At 33.8% G+C, this 26,402-nt stretch overlaps 1 protein-coding gene and 1 pseudogene across 2 annotated transcripts in view; one reads left to right on the forward strand and one right to left on the reverse strand.

The window, feature by feature from the left end:
- The window catches only part of GRID2 (glutamate ionotropic receptor delta type subunit 2), a 1,491,924-nt gene that overhangs the window by 504,860 nt on the left and 960,662 nt on the right, over positions 1–26,402 (forward strand). The window lies entirely within an intron of this gene.
- On the reverse strand, positions 24,167–25,089 carry LOC111528656 (annotated as a pseudogene).

Genomic DNA, 26,402 nt, shown 5'->3' on the forward strand with positions numbered 1-26,402 from the left:
TTCACCGTGTTAGCCAGGATGGTCTCGATCTCCTGACCTTGTGATCCGCCCGTCTCGGCCTCCCAAAGTGCTGGGATTACAGGCTTGAGCCACCGCGCCCGGCCTGAATTTAGTTTTTTAAAGTCCTGAATCCAACAAAGATATTACAGTTTGGGAATTTTTAAATGTTTCTTTTTAAAAGGGCGGGGGGTTAAGTATCATTGTTTTTAATATTTTCATTCAGTAAAACTTATTTAAAAAGCTTTTTTTTGATATTTTAAGAAGCAGGTATTTCAACCCATCTATTTTGATTTCAGACATGTTAACACATATATGTGAAAATAAGTCATATTTTGTAAGACCTTGCCTAATATCTAATTACTGTATTTTAATTTTATGCAGCATTCAGTGACAAGTGTACCTGATGAGCTATTAAAAGTGTGTAAATCAAATAAGCTTATATCAAGAATACTAAAAAAAGTGACAAGGCAAACATGACAACATAGCTAAATATGGCTCTATGATTGAATGCTGTTGGTATTAAAGTCAGTCAGGATTTCCCCATTTGATGTCTTTCTGGTATTACCATTATTGAATGTTTACAAATTAAAGGGATCACTGCTAAAAATATGAGATTGAATTGCATATGTATGCCCCTTTAGAGACCATTAGAGATAATTTACAAGAATGACTGAATCTAACTTTGGAAATTTGGTTAGTTTTCACACCTCCTTCCCTCTTAAAACTTGCATTCATTAGGAGTAACTCTCTGAAGAATCTCTGTCTTAATAAATTCAGATCCACCAACTACTTTATGCAGTGCTGCAGTACTCACTGTTTATTTGTTAATAAAGACCTGGGATTACTTTCCCACTCAATAGATATAGGATTGCGAACTAAGTGTTCTCCTCTTTTGTACTTTTTTATAATTAGGGTACAGAGTTACCAAGTCAGCAAGGAAGTGGCACTTTGTATGTTACTTGCATGACCATGAATAAACTGAAATAGCAGTTAAAATGTTCATTTTAAAAAATATGTAAGTGTATTAGGTTCCTAGAGCTACTATAACAAATGCACACTGGATAGCTTAAACCAATGGTCCCCAACCTTTTTGGCACCAGGGATATGATTGGTGGAAGACAATTTTTCCATGGGGACAGGGTAGATGGTTTCAGAATGATTCAAGTGCATTACATTTAGTGTGCACTTTATTTCCATTATTATTACATACTCACCATAGTGTAGAATCATCGGGAGCCCAGAGCTTGATTTCCTGAAACCAGACAGTCCCAGATGGGTGGTGATGGGAGATAGTGACAGATCACCCAGCATTAGATTCTCAGAGTCTCGTAATGAGTATGCAACCCAGATCCTTCCCATGCACAGTTTGCAATAAGGTCTGTGCTCCTACGATAATCTAATGCTTCTGCTGATCTAACGGGAAGTAGAGCTCAGGCAATAATACTGGCCATGTACTTCCTGCTGTGGGGCCCTGTTCCTAACAAGACACAGATTAATATCAGTCCATGACCCTAGGGACCGCTGCCTTAAACAATAGAAATGTATTTCTCACTGTTTTAGTGGCTAGAAGTCCAAGATCAAGATGTCAGCACTTTGGGATTCTTCTGGAACCTTTATTTTTGGCTTGCAGGTAGTCTTGTCACTGTTTCCTCACATGATCTTTTTTCTGTGTGTGCACATCCCTAGCATTTCTCTTTTTGTAAACATTTCCTCTTCTTATAAGGACACCAATGAGATTTGATTGGGGCCTACCCTAACAACTGTCATCCATTTAAACTTAATCACCTCTTTAAAGGGGTTACAAATACAAAACAAATACAGCATAAAGTCACGTTCTGAAGTTCTGGAGGTTAGGACTCCAAATGTGCATTTTAGGGGTTCACAATGCTACCCATAACAGTAAGTGTCATTTTCTCAAGGAAAATTATTTTTAATAGAATAGTTCGAGTTATTCTCTACTCAGCATAATTGTAATTAAACAATTTTAAGCTTAGCTTTTTAATGCCTAGGAATGCTTAAACAATCATATTCACTCTGTTCCTAGTTCCTTTCAAATGCCTTGCACATAGTAAGGACTCAGTGAATATTTGTTGAATGAGTAAATTACAATTCCTAAAATTAATACAATTCTAATTTGCATTATGTCAGTTTTTTTTTCATATGCCATATTATTTGCTCTTCAAACAAGGCTCTGATTAGGTAATATCATTATCCCTTTTATATATTAATAAAGAAGAATAATAAATCAGCAATTTAACGTGAGTCAGTTAAGGATATCAGTGGAATACTATATTTTTTCTAAAACAGGACTTAAACCTTCTGAAGTTAGACTAACTGGGAAGAAGGCATAGCAAAGGAAATGTCAGTAACAAAGACAACAAAAACAAAAATCACATAAAACAGATTAACAAAAGAGAAAGGAAGGAAGGAAAGAAAAAAAAAAGAAATAACAAACTCAGCGAAGCAACTCAAGGAGGTAGCCTTGGGATAAGAAATAAAAATATTGAACTAAGAGTTAGTTAAGAAGGAACCAATGTTGTAGATTTACCCAACATGCTAACATAATAGAGTAAGCACAATATGGAAGGTATGTCAATTGAAGGAGAGGTAACCACAGTCACATATATATGGTTCAGAATAACAAAATAATTTATTTATATTACTACTATTTACAGCCAGTTGGAACTGGCATCATATTCACTTTTGATACTTGTAGGCATTCAGAAACGAAGTGTAAAGCATAATGGGAAGATCTTCAACTTCAGTATGATATGGGGGCGGGGGGGCGGAATTCTAGAGGGTCATGAAGCCCGATCATCTGATTCTGGTATTTTGGGCTGTCAGGATTCAAGACATGATGCCTAGCCCACTCTTGGACAGATTTAGACCCCAAAATGTTTCCCATATAATAAGATGACAGTTGAAAGTCCCAGGGTAAAATCTTAAAACAGAAAACAGTGATTTCAATCTGAATACTGGTCCCACTTTTTATTAATCCCTGTCTTGCTCAGTTACTTAAACTCTCTTAAGCCTCAGTTTTCTCATCTGGAAACGTAATGATAAACACAGTGATTACATTAAAGGATTGTTGAGTTAGTTGAAATATGTAATGCATATACAATGTGTCACATAGCACCTGGCTCATTGAGTATTGTTGCAATGCAAGGATAAAAGCATTAAGCACTTTTCTTAGAATACATTAATGAATGAAATGTGTCTTTAAGAAATTGTTGTAGTTTTATGAGAAGAGCCCCTGAGAAAGGCAAACAACACACTACAGACTCTTCCAACTGTTAGAAGTACCTCCCAAGGAATCATCTCTTTGCCAGTAATTTATCTTGTGGATAACTTCTGTGTAGTGTGTCTTGTCTTAAAAGTTGAACATATGTTCACAATATTATGCTAAGTTTATGGCATATTAATAATATGGATGAAATGTGGTTATTTTTTAGGCAAGTAATTTATTTCTACAAAAACCTCTGAGCAAAAACCCTTTATGCTTCTCTCTTCAATTCTTAAAATTCCACCCCCACTAAGGTAATCATTGTAAATACTGCAGAGTGTACCTTTTCTTGCTTTACTAGTTGCATATAAGTATTCAAAACCTGTATTATAGCATATAGATTTCTTTGTTTCATTTTATAACACATATTATTCTGTTCTTCAAATTGATTACTTCACTGAAGCTACATAACTTGGTCATCTTTACATAGGAATACTTATTTTTAAAATATTTTTGTTGCAGAAAGTAATATAAGCATATGGTAAATTTAGTGTAATAACATATATAGGCTAACACAAACAGTGCAATGCTTAAATAGATGCCAAGTACTTTTCTGGTGTGTTACATTTATTAACTTATAATACTCATAATAAATCCAAAAGTTGGACTTTTTATTATCCTTATTTTATAGATAAAGAAACTGAGAAGAAAGGAAGTTAAATCATTATTCCTCTGTCACACAGGTAGTATGTAGCATAGCCAAGATGCGTATCTGGGCAATCCATCTCTGGTGGCCATGACCACAGGTATACAATGAAATACCACACTGTCTTTTTTTAAAAAAACTTTGTAATATACTATAAGATGATTTTTAAGTTTTATTAATTCGTATGCTGTTAATTATGCCAATGTTTTCATTATAATTTTGGTTTAACTTGTCTATCCCAAGTTGTACTTTTAAAAATATATATACAATATATTTTAGAGAAGTTTTAGGCTTATAGCAAAATTGACTAGAAGGTACAGAGATTTTCCATAAAGCTCCCGTCCCTACATACACTCACAGCCTTCTCCATTATCAACATCCTACAGAAGAGCGGTGCATTTGTTACAAATGATGTACTTACATTGACACATTATTATCACACAATTCCATAGTTTACATTAGAATTGACTCACAGTTTTGTACATTCTAGTGGCTTTCACAAAGGTATATAATGACATATATCCACCATTATAGTGTTATACAAAATTGTTTCACTGTCCTAAAAATTCTCTGTGCTTTGTGTATTTATCACTTCCTCCAACCAGCCCTTTGCTAGTTGTACTTTTTGCATTAAAATCTGCTCTATCTAGTATATATATCATAATCATTATTGCTGAAGGAGAATCCAGTGATATTGTTTTAGCACAGCCATTGAACCAATTCCAGTTATTATACAAGTAATTCTATTATATTATACAAGTAATTCTAGTATATATTATATACTAGTATATATTATATATTATACAAGTAATTCTATTTCTACTGCATTACAAAGCTGAAGTTTGCTTTTCATACAATAAGTTGCCAATATATATTTGGGTCTATTTGTGGGCTCCCTACTGTGTTTCCCAGCTCTCTATTATTTTATTCTTCTGAGCATGTCATACTATTTGGTTATAGCAGTTTTATACTAAGTTTTCAAATCAAGTGGGGAAGGTGCCTCCACGATATGCTGCTGATTCTGTTATTACCAAGCCTCTTCATTCCAATGGGAGGAGGTTATGGAGAGAGCCTTAGAATAAGTCTGAACCACGAGATATTGCTGCTGCATTTTTCTAGTTCATTAATATGTAGAACCATATGTGAATCCCAAAGAAAGTTCATATGAGAAAACCCAAGATTGCCCTCACAGATCTAAGAGATAGAACTATTTATTGTTGGCTTCCTGTTTTGAAGACAATATTTGATGTCTAGGTAATATCAGGATATTTTTTAGAGACTTTGTTTTTCTCTCTAGTGGGATGTTCTCAATCTTTTCGTACTAACTTCCTCTTAATATAGTGCTATTTTTTCCATACAAAATTTAAAGTAGAAGAAAAATAAATAAAGAATTGGTAGCTGTTAACCAAAGCTGGCATACTATTTCCATTTTCAAAGTAAGACTACCGTTTTAAGGAATTCAATATCCCTTTGTGATCACAACAATAAGGGGTAATTCAAGAGTTTTCCCGGAGTCCCTGTTAGATGTTATACAATGCATATTTTGTTTCAATATCATGGAGTTTTAACACAAATGTAAATAGAAGTTTATTCATATAGATTCAGTGTTAAATATAACAAATATGGGAAAGAAAATATGTTATTTTGATGTCATTTTTGTTTTACTCTTCCTAATAATAAGTAACCCATATGTCATTATAAATAATTGTATTTCTAGAAATTCAAGTACCCCATCCACCAATCTTTGTACCTCCTCATGTAATAACTTTCCCTGTGTGTCTATATAATTTTAAGTTCAGTGAAAAGATTTTCAGAGCATTTCATTTTTGCTTCTCTCTGGAACCTATTCACATGTGTTTATCTTCTTGTTTTTAAGGGAGACCCCAGGTATGAAAGTAATTGCTTTTATTGCATTGAATGCTAAAAGGTATACAGCAATACAATCTTTTTGTATTTGTTTCTTAGATCTGCTGCAACAGAGGTCCACAAACTGGTTGGCTTCAAATGACAATGAGGCTTTATTCTCTCTCAGTTACGGAGGCAAGAAGTCTGAAATCAAGATGTTAGCAGAGTCATGCTCTCTCAAAAGCCTCTAGGGATGGATTCTTCTGTGCCATCTATCTTCTGGTAGCCCCTAGCATTTCCTGGCTTGTGGAGGCATCACTCCAAACTGGACTTCACAGAGGCAGAGATTGGAGTGATGCTGCCACAAGCCAGACTTCCTTTTGTGCCCGTGTCTTTACATTGTATTATTTTTGTGTGTATCTGCATCCAAATTTCATTCTTCAGATAAGGACACCAGTAAAGGCAGATTAAGGCCCACCCTAATGACTTTACCTTAACTTGATAAGGATGTCTTCCAAGACCTTCTTTGAAAATAAGGTCATATCATTTTTTGTAAACAGATAATCTTATTATGCGATTAAAGTAATTAAATCATATGGAAAAATATTCTATTTAATTATTGTATTTTACAAAACATTTAATTTAATTCCGAGATAACCATTAATTTTTTTTGCATAAGTACAAAATAGTTCTAGTTTTGAGGATTGCAATTATAATAGATATGAATACTGGCAATTTATGAGCTGAATGTCATTTATATCATATGTCAGGAGAAAAATTCTGTAGAAGATATTGTGGTCTAGTTTGGTTATAAGTAAAAAAAAATGATTAAATTATTAGGTGATTTTATGTACAGATACATACTCAGTCTAACAATAACAGCAAAATTTAGTATGTGAATTTTAATAAACTATTTTTCTTTTGAGTAAGAAATTGCTTTCTTGATTAGTATTCTCCTGTAAGACTGCTTTAATTCTGTATTCTCTGGATATAAATGAGAAATAGGAAACAGAACTAAAAAGTAGCAAGTATCATATAACTTAATTAATTCACCAAGATTGCTTTGTGAGTTTGCAAATGCAACTGCAAGTGGGAAGTAAAGTATTTATAGTTTATTCATAAGTGTCCTACTTGAAGTCTTTTTGTAAACAGGCTGGACCTAAATTTAATAACCTAATTTAATAACAATTTTGTCTTTATTGTTACTAGGTCACCAGTTAGCATTTAAGATGAAAAATTGATGGGAATGATAACTTACATTATTCAACTTTATGTGGTTATTTGTTATTGCCTAAACTCCATTACTAATACTTATACTGGCTAATATTTCTTCTGATTTTTATTATGGGCCAAAACTATTCTAAGCTTTGCAAGTATTAACTAATTTATACTCAAAACAAGTCTAGCAGACAGGTACTATTATCATCTCATTTTCTACATGATGAAGCTAAGAAACAGATTAAATGTGCTTATGTTTATCCATCTAATACCTACTGCAGTGCAGCTTTTTAGAACCATGTCGTTACTCCTCTTTCACCAACTTTCTGTGTGATTTTTGGTACTTTTTTTTCTCTCTCTGTGCCTCAACTACCTCATTTATACAGTTTTTTTTTTTTAAATAACATAAATAAAAGGAATGGATTAAATTGGGATTGTTCATTGTTCCCAACACAAAAATGGCTGTTTTTGGTGTTAATAGAAATTACTGTAAAAAGAGAACTGTGGTCAAATACATTTGGGAAAAACAACATCCTTCTCCTGAAGACACATCAGCAATGATTCTGAGAACTTATGTAGCGAAAGCATTTCTTTCATTTGAGGTACTTTTTACAGATGTGTATGATCTGCGACTTTATAAAAGAAATGCCAACTAATAAAATGTATTTTGGAGACCTACTTTGGGAAATTCTGAATTTAGATGCTCTAAAGTTCTCTTGATCTCTAAAAATCCTGTTATACGGTGTTTAAAGGAAGATGATTTGCTTGGTGCAGTGGCTCATGCTTGTAATCCCAGCACTATGGGAGGCCCAGGCAGCAGAATCACTTTAGCCAAGAAGTTGAAGGCAGTGAGCTATGACCTTGACACTGCACTCTCCAGCCTGAGTGACAAAGTGAAACTCTGTCTCTTAAAAGAAAGAAAAAAAAAAGTAATTTCCTTTTTTTGACACTTCTCACAGTTTATCTATATGTTATTTTTTTTGAAGTGTTCAAATTATCTCTTTGATTTCCCTTTCAACTCTACAAATCATATTTATTGTTTTTTCTCCCTACTATTACCCTCCTGGCACTATACAATCATATTTTGTATTGATATTTTATGTTGTCATTATGTTCAAATTTATACAAATTCCCAAAATTCTAAATTATCTGAAACAATATTTCTCTCAAATATCATTTATTCTTGGCCCTTTTATATCTACTGTGATTTAAGGGTTATATTGCATCTTTATTATAAACTATGTCAAATCTATTAGGAAGTAGGCTATCTACACACACACACACTACACACACACACACACACACAGACATCTAAATAAATCACATTTTCATTACCTTAAGAGATTCCATTCACTCCTTATGCTACTGAAAGAAGGACTAGAAAACTATCTCTTACACAAAGAATTTTTAAAAATACACTGGAGACTTGTAGTTATATAGTTCTCGTTGTCTATATTAAAGGATTGTATAAATGCAATAGACTTATTTTCATCTATTGTTCCAAAACTGACATCAGTGCTCTTCCTCCATCATACCTTCTGCTGACCCCTTTCCTAGTATGTTTTAAAAAAGAAAAAAGAAAAAAAAACCTTCTCTTTATATTTCTGTCTCCACTATTACAATATATATTTTCTTTTCTACCAAGTAATGTATCTTATTTGAAATTTATGTTATGTGCTAAGTATAATAATTAAGACCTAAGACATATAAGAGCCTGACATATATGGTACATCCCAAACATAATCTAAGATATTAATAGCTATTATTTGAACAGCATTTCATAATTTGAAAAAATAGTTTTACTTCAGCATTGTTTCTAGTAGTATTTTGCTTGAACTTTCAAAACTTCTGCAATTAAGTTTTAGTATTACTCATAATTTGCAGATATGAAAACAAAACTTCAGGGACATTAGATGATTAACTCAAGGAAAGTTATTATTATAATTGAAACTGAAGTTATATAATATTTAGATAGGTAGAGGTCAGAGGTAAAGTCATTTCAGAGACCCCAAAAAAGCAAAAGTCTGGGGATGAAAGCAGTTATGACATATGTTGTGGGACATAAAAACATGCATTTTGGATAGAATAGGGAATTTAAAAGAAATACGTCAATTGTTCATCTCTTGCCTGGAAAATCAATCATCTTTTATTCTCTTGCAATTGTAAGGTCTCAGTTTTCTACATATTCATCCAATATTGTTCCAAATTTCAGGTTATATGATCATGCCTCAATATATGTATTTGCCTTAAACATTTAAGAACATATTGCTTTCTTGTCATTTGATCATCTGAACAATATGAGTTCTACTTAAATTGATTATTTAAATTTTGGCTTACAGTGCCGATTTTTTAATATAATATTTTTCTGGAATATCTGCATATTGTGCATACAGATAAAGTGTACCCTTTGCTTATTTTCAGAGGACTCATAAAAAATAAAACTACCTAGGCAACATATGTGTTGATTGAAGTTTGTACCAATTTTTATATTTTTAGTATATTTTCTTTCAGTGTGAATATTTTACATGTGATATGCAAAAAATTTACAAACACTCTCAAAATAAGTATCAGTGACTCAGCAAGAAAAGGCAAAACATAAGCAGTGAATACAAGAATTGTAATTGGAATACTCTCAAATGAAGAATATGTGAAGATTTTATACATATAATATAAGCTCTAATATTAAAAAATATGAAAGCACTACCAAAAGAGATGACCATGACATGAGACATTGGTCAATTAATTTACCATATATGCAGAAATGTTCCCTCAAATTGTAAGTGAAAGGAGACGTTAATAAGATGTGCTGTAGAAATAATTAGACAGAAGAGAATCAGCAGAGGAAAGATATCATTATAACAACTTCAAGTTCTCTTTTAGACATAGTTATTCTAAATTCTACGTTTACCTACATGTTTATGTGTGTGCGTGTGTGTGTATGTGTCTGTGTCTGTGTATTATTGTGTAGAAAGCAGCTTAAATTAATGTTATTAAGTATTGTGGTAGGCAGAATAATGTCTCCCCAATATGCCCATGTTCTAATCCCCCAAACCTGTGAACATATTACTTACTTGCAAAAAGGACTTGATGGATATAATTACATTAAGGATTTTGAAATGGGGAGATTTTCCTAGATTATCTGGGTGGTTATATTGTAATCATAAGGGTTCTTATAAGAGGGAGATAAAAGTGTCAGAGCAGGAGAGAAATTTTTTGGTGCTACAACTGCTGACTTTGAAGATGGAAGAAAAGGGTATAAGCTGAGGTATGCGGGTATCACTAGAGACTGGAAGAAAAGCCTCCAGAAGGAACACAGCAGTGTTGAAACATTTATTTTAGCTCCCTAAGATCCATTTCGGTTTTCTGGCCTCTAGGATTGTAAGAGAATGCATTCATGTTTAGGTAAGCCACTAAGCTTTTGGTAATTTGTTGCAGAATCAATAGGAAAGTAATAAAAGAGTCAAACATTTTATGGCACCAATAAGGTATAAATTTAAGTCAGAATTTATTATTTAGTCATAAGATCAGCATATACAATTAGCACTGCCTAGAAACATTTCACCAGAATTATTTTAGATTAGAAATAAACATGTTTAGGGGATGTAAAATTTAAGCAAAGGAAGTTATTTAATTAGAAAAGGCGACTTCCATTTTGGAAGAAACTTTCAAGTCAAAGTGAACTCATTGTTTCTGCTTTATTTTTGTGGAGCTTAAGTTTATAAACAGGACCAGAGAACTGTACAACTGAATTAAAACGTCAATGTACTGGAAATAACTGAAGTATTGGGTTCAATCTCATGTCCACATTATACACACTATTGTTTTGAGGTCACAGGACATGAAATCTCTGGGTGCTTTCACCCAGCAAAATGCACGCGTCAGTAGAGGCAAAGTTTTGCAAAAGATTGTGATATTTTTTTACTGTTTTATTCCCATGTTGGCTAACACTGAGAAACTTATATTCTCAGCTGGATACAACAAAATATTTTGGGCCAATATTTATTCCAGGATAAGTGAAGAAATAAAAGAGAGTTGCTCAAAGGATATCCTAGGTGAAAGCATTTTGGTCAAACAAATTTACAAATCAAATAGGGTATAAAAATGAATTTCCTTAATTTTGACCATAATTTACAAATATTTTCGCATAGTATAATTGCAGAAATGGGTCCATGATTTCAGCAAGAAAAGACACTCTGCCAAAATATTAATATATTATCTTCCTAAATTGTCTCTTCAAAAGCATCACATTTTGTTAATATTTTCTTATCCATGCCCTTTAGAACAAACATTTTAAGAGATAGCATATAGTAGTATTTAAAACTAAAAAATCTTAGTTTTTATGGCTAAGACTTTGAGCCACTTTGCAAATAAAAATAAATTTTAATTGAGCCTTAGGAGTATGAAAATAATCAGTAAATTGAACCTGCATAAAAAATTCTGAGGGAACTATTGTCAAGGAACTATACTAAAAATTTACTATCATGGAATGTGGAATAAATATTTATTGGAATCTTCTTTAACCCAAATGTCAGTTTAGTGCATACTCATACAGTTAGTGATTGCAGTTACTTGTGAGATACAGTATTGAATATACATTTAATATTTGGGGGAAGTTGATTAGCTTTCCTGAATATTTCAAATCCTAGATTCTTGGATTTGAAGGACACCTCCAAAATGGTCTTCTGTTCTAAATTGCAACATTCCATTTGGCAATACTCCTGATAGGTGACCATCCAGCCCCAGTTTGAAAAATACCATGAATAATCTTCTTGATCTCACATTGGCAAACGTAACAGAAATAGGATAAAACAAGATATTATTTTAAAATTACCTTGTGCTGTTGTTTGTTCACTGTATCACTGTCGTTGCATTAGTCTGCAGTTGAAGGTATTACCTACAAAGCTCAAGCATTTTTCCACTATTTTATTCTTTATTGCATCTAAAAATGTATAGTTTATGTTATAAATGTATTGTAATATTTATATCACCAGGTATAGTGAAGTATAATCTTAATAATTCCTGTTAATGTCTGACCTGACACCTTGTAGATGTTCAACAAATGTTTGTCCTGTTCACTTTTCAGTTTTGAAAGTACAATATTTCATCTGATAGATGCTGAGGGTTCTATTGATAATTCTTCAACTTTAAACATAATTTTAATTAAATATAAGCATAATTTTCTTCAGATTTAATATGACTTCAATGTTGTGACTAATTATTTAATATAATTTATATCATCTAATATTTGATTTAACAGTATAAATTTGAATGCCACTTATGTCTCTGAAAGAACTTACAATTTTTTGAAAATTCATTCAGTTATAGTTTCTAATTTGATAAAATCAGAGATTTTTAGGATGCACTTTTTTTTCACATTTCACGGAACTTATCCTTTTAATTTATGAGTTCTTTAAAAATCTTTTTAACCACAGTTAGATATTTTCATTTTTAGGAGTTACAGCATACTTTAAGAATTTAAAAAAATGGCATAATGTGTGCTACTCATGTGACAGTTGCACTAAAATCCTAGACTTCATCATTACACAATTTATCTATTTAACTAAAAACTACTTGTACCCCTAAAGCTACTGAAATAATACAATTTTTTAAAATGAATAAAAAGAAATGTCAATGAATTTTTGTCATTTTTCACATTGGCACTGTTATTGGTAGCCCATAAACTATAAAATTAATGAGGCAATTGTAGATATACAAAGTTATGTATAAATCTGATTCATAGACAATCTTATGAATTCTTACCTCAGTAAGAAAAATGAATGTAAGTATAATAGCAACTTTGAGAATGAAAACTTATATAACTATTTTTGTACAATACATTTCTCTTTAGCAGGAATCAAGGTTTTAATGTTTTTGCTTGTTGTTTTCTTACATTTTTATTTTGTATTTATTTATTTATTTATTTATTTATTTATTTATTTATTTATTTGAGACAGTCTCGCTCTGTTGCCCAGACTGGAGTGCGGTGGCATAATCTTGGCTCACTGCAAACTCTGCCTCCCGGGTTCAAGTGATTATCACACGTCAGCCTCCAGAGTATCTGGGACTACAGGTGCGCGCCACCAAGTGTGGCTAATTTTTGTACTTTAGTAGAGATGAAGTTTCACCATGTTGGCCAGGTTGGTCTCAAACTCCTGACCTCAAGCAATCCACTCACCTTGGCCTCCCAAAGTGCTGGGACTATAGGCATGAACTACTGTGCCTGGCCTGGAATCAAGGTTTTAGTCCACCTGGTACCATATCTAAGATAAATCATAGAGCATTTAGTTACTTAATCCAAAATATCTTTTTGCAGTATGCATCTATCCTTGAAATCCTTGAAACAAAAAGTATCATTTTCTAACTAGAAATGTAGATTTATACTATAATTTTTCTTTTAAATAATAGTAAAACATATCGATATCATTTTTTTTACTCTGACTCCAGTGTATAAGCATTAATAAAGGAAAATTCTGTGTTTTAGTATATTTCATACCTAAATTTTCTTTTACTTAATATTTTCAGTATTATCTGTAAAATTGCTTTATTACTATTTCTTTTGTATTTTATATGTTATACATGCATTAAAACAAAATGTGAGGGAAGACATTATTTTTGTAATTGTCTATTCACTGAGATAAACTGAAATGTATATCAAATCAGTCATTAGCCCTCAAATTTACCTAAATGATTCCAAATATCCTGGTATTTCTCAAAAACAAATTGGCTTAGTGTTTGTGTTTTTCTCTAGAGGTCCAGAATTGTATTGATGGCTGAATAATGAGTCAGGAAATTTGACCTATATGACTTTTTTCTTCACGAACTCATGCCAGTTAGAGTAATTGCATTTTAGATTATAATTTTGTTGTAAGATATAAACAGGTGACAATTAAAGTAAAATCACATGAAAATGGGAGACATATTTACCAATGTAACTATCATTGAACAAAAGTCTGTTAACAATTTAAAAGCAGTGAAAAGGTAACCAAATAATTCAAAATCGTGAAGTATTTCTTCACGCTTAGATTCATTTTTAAAACTTATCTATAATTAGAGACTGTGACATTCAGTCATCTGAGAGTCAATACCAGTAAGGATCATCTACCAAATTTTTAGGACTTGAGAATACGCATTTTGTATAAGTAAACTCCAGTTGTTTGCTGCCTACAATATTCCATATATTAAAAACAACATGTGCCAAAAAGTCTTCACCTTAGAAAATCTGTACAACCTTTATGTGAATGTTAATGAATGTTATTTTTAGCAATAGCTTATTAGGAACCCTGATTTTCAAATAAGTATGTGAAGATCTTTAATATACGAATATCAGCATTTTCCCAAGAAAGGTAAGTGGATGTTTATTATCTGTGAGTCAGATATATGTCAGTTTAGACATTTAAAAAATAAATCACTTTAATTTGATGTTGTAATACAGATTATAAAAACATCCTTAAGCCGTCAAAATGATCTACCAAATCAGATAAATAAAAACGAGTGAAACAGATTTAATCAAAACATTCTTTCCATGGGAGGAGGGTGTTTTTGGTTATAGGAACTCTCTTCCCTGAGAAAATGGAAATGTATTTGGTTTTAAAAATTAGAATCAACACATGGATGAAACCATAAGAAATATAAATGCAAATTTTACATGTATATTTTCATTACACTCTTGCCACTCTGATTTTAAATGCAGTATTTCAATACCAATACTTAATTTAACATAATACCTCTGTTTTAATAAAGCAACTTTATATGGTGATTTTTGTTTTCTTATCCAGGCTGATTTATATATAATGATGATAAGATCACTAGCATCAGAGGAATAAAAACTTGATTTATGCTGTGCAGGTACACATCTCTTTATAAATAATCTTGCAACTTGATACAGAAAGTGTCTATAATTCTGGCATGTTTGACATTCCCATTCAGTCCAACAACTCGTTGACATATACTTAATTTGCTACTTCTGGAAGGTGTTGCTTGAAGTTTCCTTCTACTTGACAGGTGTTTGACAGTTTAGTCTCACTCAGAGCTTAACAAAATGGGAAAATAATGCATTTTCTGAACCCCTATGGAATATCCATTTTATGTCATTTTGTGACTTTGATAGTATCCAGGACTCATTTCTGTTCCTCTAGATAGTCAATAACGTGCACTTTTACTTGTGGCTTTTTAAGATATGTATATATACCTTTAGATTTCCATCAGACTCTATTTTGAAATGTCAAATCTTTATGTCCTGCAGTTCTTAAACTATAACTGATGTTTACAATATGGACTGTGAAGGAAATAAGATAAAAATATGTTTTCTGATCTCCCACTTTTTTAGTCAATTTAGGCTGTTATAGCTAATTACCATAGACTGGGATGCTTAAACAACAGACATTTATGTCTAGCAATTCTGAAGGCTAGACATGTGAGATCAGAACGTCAGCATGGTCAACTTCTGGGGCAAGCCCTCTTCCTTGTTGCAAACAACCAACTTATATCCTCACATAGCAGAAAGAGAGCAAGCTATACAGGTACTTAATTTCATTAATAGGCTCTACTAATTATCTCCCAAAGGCCCTACCTCCATATGCTGTTGGGATTAGATTTCAACATATAAAAGTGTTTGGATATACAAACATTCAGTTCGTAACACCTACCATTTCTATATTTTAACAAGATGTAAAAATAGAAATATTCATAATACAAATAATGCTCTTAGTATCTGGTATCATTGACAAATTATTTCAGCTGTTTTGCTTTTGAATACATATTTATATCCATACAGATTTATCAGAATTCTTCATGTAGCTTCAGTACACACACACACACACACACACTCACACACACTTTTTAAGATGTAAGCATATGATTTCATTTTAGAAGCAAGCAGAAGCATATTGTACGTCAGTGTGCACAGATAGAGTACCTAATATAAAACTGAGTTTCTAAAGGAAACATATTTTAGGTGAAAATCTGTTTAGCTTACCAGTATCTATATAATGTGTGCAAAATCCTTAATATCAAATTGAAAGATCCTTTGTAATCGATCTTACCATATATTTTTAGCCTAATTAATCTTCTACATTTACCCTGCCAGTTCTCTGTTCCTACTCATTGATTCCCTAACAATGTAAGGAGAGTTCCTTTGTTAAGCCATTCACAGAAAGTTTTCCCTGTTCTTCTCTATCTGAAAAGAAAAAGAGTGCTGTATCCTTAGAGATGTAACTCAAAGTCCATGAAGCATTTTACTGATACTTTCATTTTCTGTTACAGCGCTTGCTATTTCTTTTATGCTATGGGGTGGGCACATTTTGTATTCGTGTCTTGTATTATTGCTACTTGATCCTTAGATTGGATCTTATTTTACTTTTGATGTATGTGGTAGTCCGAGGCCCACAAACAGATAGAACCCACACAGTAATTTGAAGATAGAAAGTTTAATATAAAGAATCAGTAGATATAATACAGTATTTATGTAATGGAAGATTAGCTATTAATAACTAAAGATGACTCTAAATAATATAGCAATAGTAATTACAAGGAGAAACCATTGCCTCTGAAGCTGAGAAGTCCCCCAAAAGAACCTCCTTACCCTCAGAAAGGTTGATATCCAAACTTTATTTGCGAGGACATGCCTGTGGCTCACTGGCTGGTGGACAAATTGTTGAGGTGCTGGGATAGCAGGACTTGTTGGAAATGTTTTCCTCTGGGATTCCAAAAAAGTCACCCATAGGGAGGATCCTCACCAGCAGCACTCCTCTTCAAAGCCATCTAAGGGGTGCCATCTACGTAGAGTGCCTCACTGGCAACACTCCACTGCTATGCCATCTCAGAGGGTAATGGAAAATGCTATCCACAAGGAGATTGCACATTGAAAGTTAATGCAAAGCCACGTAAGGGGTGTGGAAGACGCCATCCACAGGAAGTGCTGAGCTTCCGAACTCACTGAAAAGCCATCAGACAGAGTGCCTGGGTGCTTCTAGCCACCATGTGCTATAGGAGCCAGGTATTAAAGAAGCCGCATGCTGAGAGGAGCACACTAGGACCAGAAAGATAAACCTTTCTTCCTCTAGTGTCCCTCCAATGTCATGTACTCACAGAGCTCAAAATGTGCAAGTTTACAAGGAAGAAATATTTATCAAACCCATCTCCATTATTGTAGAGCAGGCAATGGGGGGTGGATTTGGATGTGATAATCAATATATTCATAATTGGCACAATATACTTATTTATTGACTCTTTGAACAAATCAGAATTTCTTACAAGATAGAAATACATTCTTATCATTCCTTTTGTGCCCAGGAATTTTTAAAAATCTCAAATAACTATTACTATATTTCTCCATTATATTATTATTAATATGATGTAAACTTTATCTTTGACATTTTATGTGCACAAGATATGTCCTAAGCATTAAAGATAACTGTGTTACATAAGTGCACATTATTTTGCTTAGTATCTGTATGAGCATGTGTGGGCATGTATGGGTGTATATAAAGTCAATATTTGGTTTATGAGTGACCAATTTAAAAATTAATAAAATGGTTTGCTGAAAGCTATAAGGTAGCTACTTTAAACATCAGAAAAACAAATGACAAGTCTTTGTACAGGTGGTTAAAAATATAAGTTTCTACCTTTGAAAAGATCATGCCGCACATTGATTTTTCTATTAATTTAAATAAAGGCAGGTATAGGAAATTTACTTTAGGTTTCCATCTTTGAATGTTATAAAATGTTGTACTAGTACATATTGATTTCTGAAATGTTATAATCTTATTATATTTAAAGATTGGGGCTGCGTGTAGTGGCTCATGCCTGTAATCCAATACTTTGGGAGGCAGAGGCAGGGGGATTGCTTGAACAAAGGAGTTCAGTACCAGCCTGGGCAACATGATGATACCTCATCTCTACAATAAAACAAAATAAAATAAAAACTAACTCGGCACTGTGGTGTGTACCTGTATTCTCAGCAACTTAGGAGGCTGAGGTGGAAAGATCTCCTGAGCCCAGGAGGTTCACACTGCAGTGAGCCATGATCATACTCCAGCCAGGGTGATAGTGCGAGACCCTGTCTCAAAAAAAAAAAAAAAAAAAAAAAAAAAGAGAAAAGAAAAGAAAAGGAAAAAGCACAACCAACCAAAAAAACAAATGAACAAAAATCCCCCACACAAACGAAAGAGCAATATTATTTTTTAAAGTACATTTTACTAAAGATAGACCTTAACCCATTTATGCCTACTGTATTTTAACCGATTTGTCTTCAAATGTATTCACATTAAAACCTTATTATTGCTCATACATTAATGCATGTTTCCTTGTTTTCAGGTTTATGTATACTGATTGTCTGTTATATAGCCAGGCAAAATAAATGTCAGAGTTTGGTAAAGACTTCCATAGGGAGAAAGGACGAGTGTTTGCATATGAAGGTTAAATATGCTAAAATCACAAAAATTACAAATATCTTAGGTATTTTCTAAGAAACAATGCAAAAATGTTTGCTACTAAAAGAATTCTGGCATTTGATTCATGTGGTCTAGATTCAAATACTATTTTTATCATTTACTGTTTGATAAAATAACTTATATTTAAAGTTTACATAACTCTTCTGGAAAATAGGAATTCTAATAGTACTAGTTTATGAAAGAGGTTTTGTGGATTTAGTAAAAGATGAAACTCATTAACAACTTACAAAGCTCTGTTGTATTGAAAATTGAGGAGAAATAAATTTACAATAAATAAAAGCTGATAAATTTTAAAACAAGGATATAGTGTACATATACCTGCAATTCTTCTCTCTCTTCTAAGGTTCACTTTGTACATAACTACCTAGCTGCCCTTCATGCACCTTAGAACTTCATCTACTATCTTCAAAATCCACTCAATGACCTTCACTAGTTACACAGTTCAGGGACCCAGGAGTCACCATTAACCCTACACTGCTACATTCACATCCAGTTGGCCACTAAGTCATGTTCAGTCCCTTTTTTTTTTTTTTTCTTTTCTTTTTTTTTGAGACGGAGTCTCGCCCTGCCGCCCAGGCTGGAGTGCAGTGGCCAGATCTCAGCTCACTGCAAGCTCCGCCTCCCGGGTTTACGCCATTCTCCTGCCTCAGCCTCCCGAGTAGCAGGGACTACAGGCGCCCGCCACGTCGCCCGGCTAGGTTTTTTTGTATTTTTTAGTAGAGACGGGGTTTCACCGTGTTAGCCAGGATGGTCTCGATCTCCTGACCTCGTGATCCGCCCGTCTCGGCCTCCCAAAGTGCTGGGATTACAGGCTTGAGCCACCGCGCCCGGCCCCAGTCTATCTTTTTAAATTCAGTGTAGTATGTTTCCTTCTTCATATTTACCCTTAAAATTTTCTTTAACTTTAAATATCAGCAATTATATATTTGTTTTTCTTATTTGGCTTAATTCATTTAGTTTTTCACTGCGTTTTATCCCTGCTCTTATCAGCTACATTGTTATGGGTTTAAAAATTATAATTTGATCATATTATTCCTCTCTACAAAGGAATACTCTCCATTCTCTCAATACACCTGACTCCTATTGCCTTCAGGATAAAGTTTATACTTATCCTAGATGACATTACTTTATCCATAGGATGACCTTACCAAAACCTTTAAGTTCTAGTTTTAACCTACCTGTCCAGCCGTATCTCCCATAAGGTCATCTCTCCCCATAAATATCTAATGCTCAATTTTGAGAGAATTGCTGACAATTCCTTGAGATTGTTTTATATGCTTCCTTATTTTTTCAAATCTTATATTTTATCTGGAATGCTATTATAATAATGTTTAATTGATTTGTATCAAAACTACTGTGATTTGTTGATGGCTTACCTTATGTTAGATATTTGCCAGTTTTTTTTTATTTATTTATTTATTGTTTTTTTTTTAGAGAGAGATGGTGTCTCACTATATTGCCCATGCTAGTCTCAAACTCCTTGGCCCAAGTGATCCTCTCCCTTGGCCTCCCAAAGTGTTGAGATTATAGGTGTGAGCCATTGTACCCAACCTTGCCAAATTTTTTACACATATTATTTAATCTAGGTTCTATGGCAATTTAGTGCAGAAACAGTTACAGGGAAGTTTTATTTCATGTCCAAGTTTACAGAATTATAAGTGGTAGAGTCAGGCCAATGTTATGTTTGTCACTAAAAACTATGCTATCCAAAAGATGCTGCAAAACTGATCTCAATCATATTTATCTGTGTGAAACCTTTTCTGACACATCTACACATGAGATATTGATAATCATGTTCTTTTTTTATGTTATCACTATATCCACAACTGTTTCTGTTATCTCACATGTCACACTAAACTTCAACTGTAAACTTTATGTCTGTTATTCCCACTTATCTATAAACTGATAAGCAGAATAAGAGTATTTTAAAAATCATAACCTCTTGCCCAGTGTATAGTTAGTTCTCAATAAATTACATTTGAATGAAAGAATGAATGATACAGATTCCTTCTTTTATTCAACTTCACCCATAGAGGAGAGACTGGAAGTGTAATTAGCTATTATCTTCATATTCAGAAAACATTAAAAAAAGAAAAATGGCATTTGAGATGGTTGTTGAAAGATAATGATGGAGAATTTTGACAGGTGGAGGTAGAATGAGAAAAGACATTACAAACGAAGGCCCAACTTAATAAGAGCTATTTTGCCTCTACTAACGGACAGTTAACAGTCTGATTTGGTGTATTGCCTGGAAATGATCTTGCTCACAAACTTATTAGCTGTTCAATTTACTTTTAAGTAAATGGGCAAGTGGCAAATATATGAGGAAGTCAGAGGAACCTTTCTTATATTAACTTGATGAGTTGCTATACCATTGAAATCTCTTACCTCACCCAAAACAGCCCGTCTGGGAGTGCTCTTTCATACTTATGTCTCTTCTGGGTGTGTGAGGCAAACATGAAGGTTATATCAGACACACATGAATATATTCAATGAATTTCTGTCTATGGACAACTACCCTTTTGCAATACATGTTTGAAGCATGTTTTCTACATGAATAATGTCTTGAAGCCCAAATTATATAATTGTATCTGTAATTTATATGCTTGATATACCCTTCACAATAATTCTGTAGCATATGTTTTTCTCATTTTTAAATATTTATGAAGAAGATTATGTTGCAAGAGCTTCATTCTCACTATATATACCTGAATGCTGTGATACATTAGTAATGGGCACTGAATCAGAACTATTTATTTCTATCCTACACCAAAGTCCTTGTTTTATAAACTAGGCAACTTTACTCCTAGCATGAGCATGAGCATGAGCAGGAGCAAATGTTATGGCAACAGGAAAGCATACTATCATTCAGAGAATTATCTAGAAAATGGATAATTTTGGACAAATCTGAGATTCTCAGTGCCGTTTATACATCACAATCACCCATGGGAGGTTTTAAAACTTATGCTCTGACATAACCACAAACCTCCCCCACAGACAAATTCAACTCCAATTCCTGAGAGAGGGGTCCTGGTATCAGAAGTTTTTAAGCTTCTGAGTGATTCTAATGTGCAGCCAGTACTGAGAACCACTGGACTGAAATAAAGGGCACATGCATGGGGGTGGCATGAAGAGTGAATAGGGTTTAAAAAGGAATATTAGAATCAGATTGGCAGGATAAAACCCCAACAGCCTCACTCAGTAACTATGTGACCTTGGGTTAATTACTAAACTTCTTGAAATCTCTATTTATTTTCCTGTAAGATGGGGATAAACTAAAACACGTAAAATACTTAACATTTGGAGTCAGTTTAATTAATGGTATTCTTACTATTCAAAAAAAAAAAAAAACACAAAATAAATTTGAAAAATGATAATAGGACTATGTTGTGGAAATATTTGACTACTAACTGAAGGAAAGGATATTACTATGATAACATAGATGACAAAAACAAATTAGAGATATATTTTTTGCTCAGATGCTTACAATATTTATTATTTTTCTTTTTATATCTTATTTGCAGTTAAGTAATCTTTAGTATTAAGCAGTTTTTAATTGCCATAAGCTTATAAATTATTAGTACTCTATAATGAAGAGAAATGATAAAAGTCTGTCTTGTTTTGATAATATATGAATAATAGTGAGAATTACAATGTGCTTTCTTTTACTAAGCATCAGATATTTTTCAGATGAATAGAATTTTGATGAGTTAACTACCAATTGCATAGTACCATTTACAATTTCATTTTTGAAAGACATTGCTTGTCTTGAAACAATCTAGAACTGACAAATGACAGCATAAGATACTCTGCTTTGCATATTAAAAGACTTTCACATTCAATTCTCATTTGGTTCTGCTCACAGCCCTGAGACATGCAAATTAATGAGTTGTATAAGGTTTATTGACTTTTAGGGGAGCGGGCTATGACAAGAACCCTTCCCTTCTAACTTTGAATGTAATGCTTCTTTTATGACACACATACTTACTTGGAATATGTTGAAAGTCTAGAAACTAAGAGTTAATATGTAGGCAAAAGAATCAGTGCAATGCTATGAACTCAGTGTGAGTAGATCTTAGGGATCCTAAAGGACACTCTAATGCCTTGTAGATTAAGCTGAAAGTCAGAGAATCAGTTAAGATAGCAGAAACCTAAAATTTCTCAAAATATCAAACAGGCAGAGTTAACTCTACCAGAGTCTGAATGACTCAAAACACTGTTAGCAGCAAATGAAGACAAAGAAAGAAAACAGCACTATGCAACCTCTGGTTTGCTTATGGTACTTACTAGAAGTGAATAGTCTTGGCTGCAATGAACTTTATAGAAAGTGTTTTGCTTAGAGAATGTCAGAATCCTATAAACACCACGGAAATGGCGGGTGGCATAATGTCTTCTGCAGTCTCATTTCAGCAGATAAACTTCTTTGGTTGTATTTAGAATGCATTCTTTGTACTATAGTCAATGTTTTAGGCAACAGTGATGTATATACAAATATCTTCAACATTCTATTAATTTCAGGTTCAACTTTTACTGAAATCACTATCTATTAAAATTATAATTAATAATCTTATTTTAAATTGTACAAAATTCCTATTCTCTTGTATCAATATAATATCAGATGTCTAAAAATCTAATCTGATTTTCAAGTTAACAAAATAACCTAGAAGCAATACTATAATCATCTTCTCTAATATATATACTTAAGATAAAGCAGTTAATTATAAACAACTTATACATGGAAGGATGCATAAAGTATGTGATTTTTACTTAATATAGTGATAAAGAAATTGATAGAGTAAATTTAATTAACTGTATATATAGCCAATTTGAAATTTAGGTATACTCCAAAGGTAGATATTTTGAATTGATGTGTTTGACTGGCTTAATTCAACATAATTTAAGCCAGCTATTTCATAAAATTTTGTTTATTTCAAAAGTCATGAGTGCTTCTTGTAAGTAATTCCAATACAAAAATATGTGGAGCAGAATGCAACATTAAGAAGTACACCAAAATTACGATGGTCAATGCCTCTGGCAATGAGGGAATGGGATTAGAAGAGAGAACAAAATGGTTGACAACCTTATCTGTCATGCTTAATATATTTTATAAATAAAGTTAAAATGATGAAATGTTTCTATTGATAATCATGGATTCTATGTAAGAATTCGTTACAGTATTTTTGTAGTTGTTTGTGTTTTTTAAGTTTCTCAAAAGTGTTTAAGATTTAAATTTGACCATGTTACTAGGTAATTGAGCTTGATTTAAATTAATTCCCTGGAGTTATATAAACAGAATGTTAAAATAATATTTTTAACTCTACAGGCATTCACTTCCATATTCATTAATGTAATACAAGAAACCAGATCATTCTACTGTGATAAACTTACTAATTGTGTTGGAATCTTCCTGCATATAGCCCACCCCCTCAATAAGGCACTATAAAAGCTCTTTTAAGTAATGTTCTCTCAATCATAAGAAAACACACATAGCAAGAACAAAAGGCAGTGATTCCTTTATCCATTTCCATGTAACTTGTCCTCAAGCTAAGCAGTCCTGCAACTGAAGCAAAACTGTGTTTCATAATACGAACAGCCACTTAAACACTTTCTCCCCATCTCTTTATGTTTCACTGCGGGGAAGTTAATACTTATTGAAGTAGGAAGATTATTTTTTAAAAAATCAAAAAGTCAGTTTAAAACAACCTAAAATTCTGCCATAAATGTCTAGCAGGTGCTGATGGTCACCTGCCACACTTGCACCAGATTGTTTATGTATCCAGCTGACTGGCCATCAGCAGACCAGAGAGGTGCAATGAGGAGGCTCCACCTTGCTGCAGTTTCTGATAACTTCTTGCTTCATTTCTATGATGATCTTGCCTTCTAAGTCCCAGATCTTGATGCCAAGGCCTGTGGTAGCTCAGAACCAGTAGTAGTTGGAGCTCAAGCACAGGACATTGATGATTTTCTCACCATATAGCATATCATGGTGCTTGCTTGTGTTGGGATCCCATGGCATGTTATGGTCAGCATTGCCTACAGAAGCACAGAGGGGTTCATCTGGAGAGACAGTCACAGTGTTCAGATGGCCCGTGTGGCCAACGTGGTTCATCTTCAGCTTGCAGTTAGCCAGATTCCATACCTTGACCAACTTGTCCTAGCTACAGAGATGATAGTGTTGCTGTTAGGTGAAAAGTGGACATAAGACACCCACTCTGAGTGGCTCTCCACCTGGACAATGTATTTGTATATACTCAGGGTTATAACCATGACATGATGGTTTTATCTCAGAATCCAGAGACAGTCTTCTGGTTGTCAATGGAGAAGGCCGCACTCAACACGTCCTTGGTATGGCCTATATGTCATCTCAGTGGTGCCCTGTGTGAGCCCCCAGAAGCACAGGTTTCCATCTCAGGAGCCTGAGAGGAAAAAGTGGCCATCTGAAGAGATGACTTTGTCATAGACAAGGTGGGAATGACCCTTCAGGGCATGCTGTGGGATGCCATAGTTGGTTTCGTCCCTGCTCAACATCCACATGATGATGGTTTTGTCTTAAGAGGAGAACTGTATCATGTCCAGGGTAGTAGTGATCTGGTTACCCAGCTATCCTGGCCTTTGAGAGTGTCACAAAGGGTTATCTGCTCTGTCATCGTGGTGAGGTCAGGTGTCACTGCAGCAATGAGGATGCCACTGGGTAGCTCAGAGAGACCAGAGGGACAAACACCACAGCAGTCCTGCCACAGCCCTGCCACAAAAAAGTGAACCAAGCAGGGAAATTTTAATACATGAAAAGTACAAAGTGTAGGCATAGGATGGAATAGTTTCAGTAATTTAGAGTCTATGTGAAGGGCAATATTGGAGAAGGTAATTACGTACAAAAGTATCTTGGAGTGGGTTGAATTGCTTGCCCTTTGCCCTTTATGAGTTGTGTGTGTGTGTGTGTGTGTGTGTGTGTGTGTGTGTGTGTATAAATCTATATATGAGAGAGAGAGAAGTTGTCTATTGCCAATTCATACAAGGATTAAAATTATGAACTATGAACATTTCATGGCAGAATTTTTGCCAATAAATTATTTAACATTAATAATTTATTGAATCTGTAATAGGTGACATGAGAGGAACTGACTCAGGGAAGCAAATTAGGCTGTCCATAGTCACACAGACAGAAAGGTTGGAAACTAGATGGCAACACAGGTCTCTTTGACTAGAAAATTCCAATCCATCTTCTTGTCACCTAAATAGTACTTATATTTATTAGAGACCGAATCTCGCTCTGTCGCCCAGGCTGGAGTGCAGTGGCCGGATCTCAGCTCACTGCAAGCTCCGCCTCCTGGGTTCATGCCATTCTCCTGCCTCAGCCTCCTGAGTAGCTGGGACTACAGGTGCCTGCCACGTCACCCAGCTAGGTTTTTGTATTTTTTAGTAGAGATGGGGTTTCACCGTGTTAGCCAGGATGGTGTCGATCTCCTGACCTTGTGATCCGCCCATCTCGGCCTCCCAAAGTGCTGGGATTACAGGCTTGAGCCACCGCGCCCGGCCACTTACATTTATTAGAAGCAGTCACTCAAAAGTTCTAGATAAAAATATATCTAGATCACTGTACAATAAAAAAACTTACATCTTCCTTAAATTATGATTAATTTTAGTGTGTCAGTAATAAGAATAATATAAATTAGTTGTTTGGTAAAGAGGTACTAATCTGATAAGCTCTGAAATTCCTTCAAGCCCTTTTATTTATTTATCTTTCCATGGATAGGAAAATGGCCACGAAATATAAGAAGGATGTGACTATTTTCCTAGGAGTGTGCATTGTCCACCCCTGTGCCTGATAGGTCGTACTTTTTGTGATGACTCCAGAATACTCTCTATCCTATCAGTAATTCCTTCCATTGTTGATAATGAAATTGAGAATAGGGACTGGTGGTAGTAAGAACAGGGATGGTGTCTATGGGGTTGCCTAATA

Source organism: Piliocolobus tephrosceles, chromosome 3, assembly GCF_002776525.5.
Source record: "Piliocolobus tephrosceles isolate RC106 chromosome 3, ASM277652v3, whole genome shotgun sequence".
In the NCBI taxonomy this organism is placed as follows: domain Eukaryota; kingdom Metazoa; phylum Chordata; class Mammalia; order Primates; family Cercopithecidae; genus Piliocolobus; species Piliocolobus tephrosceles.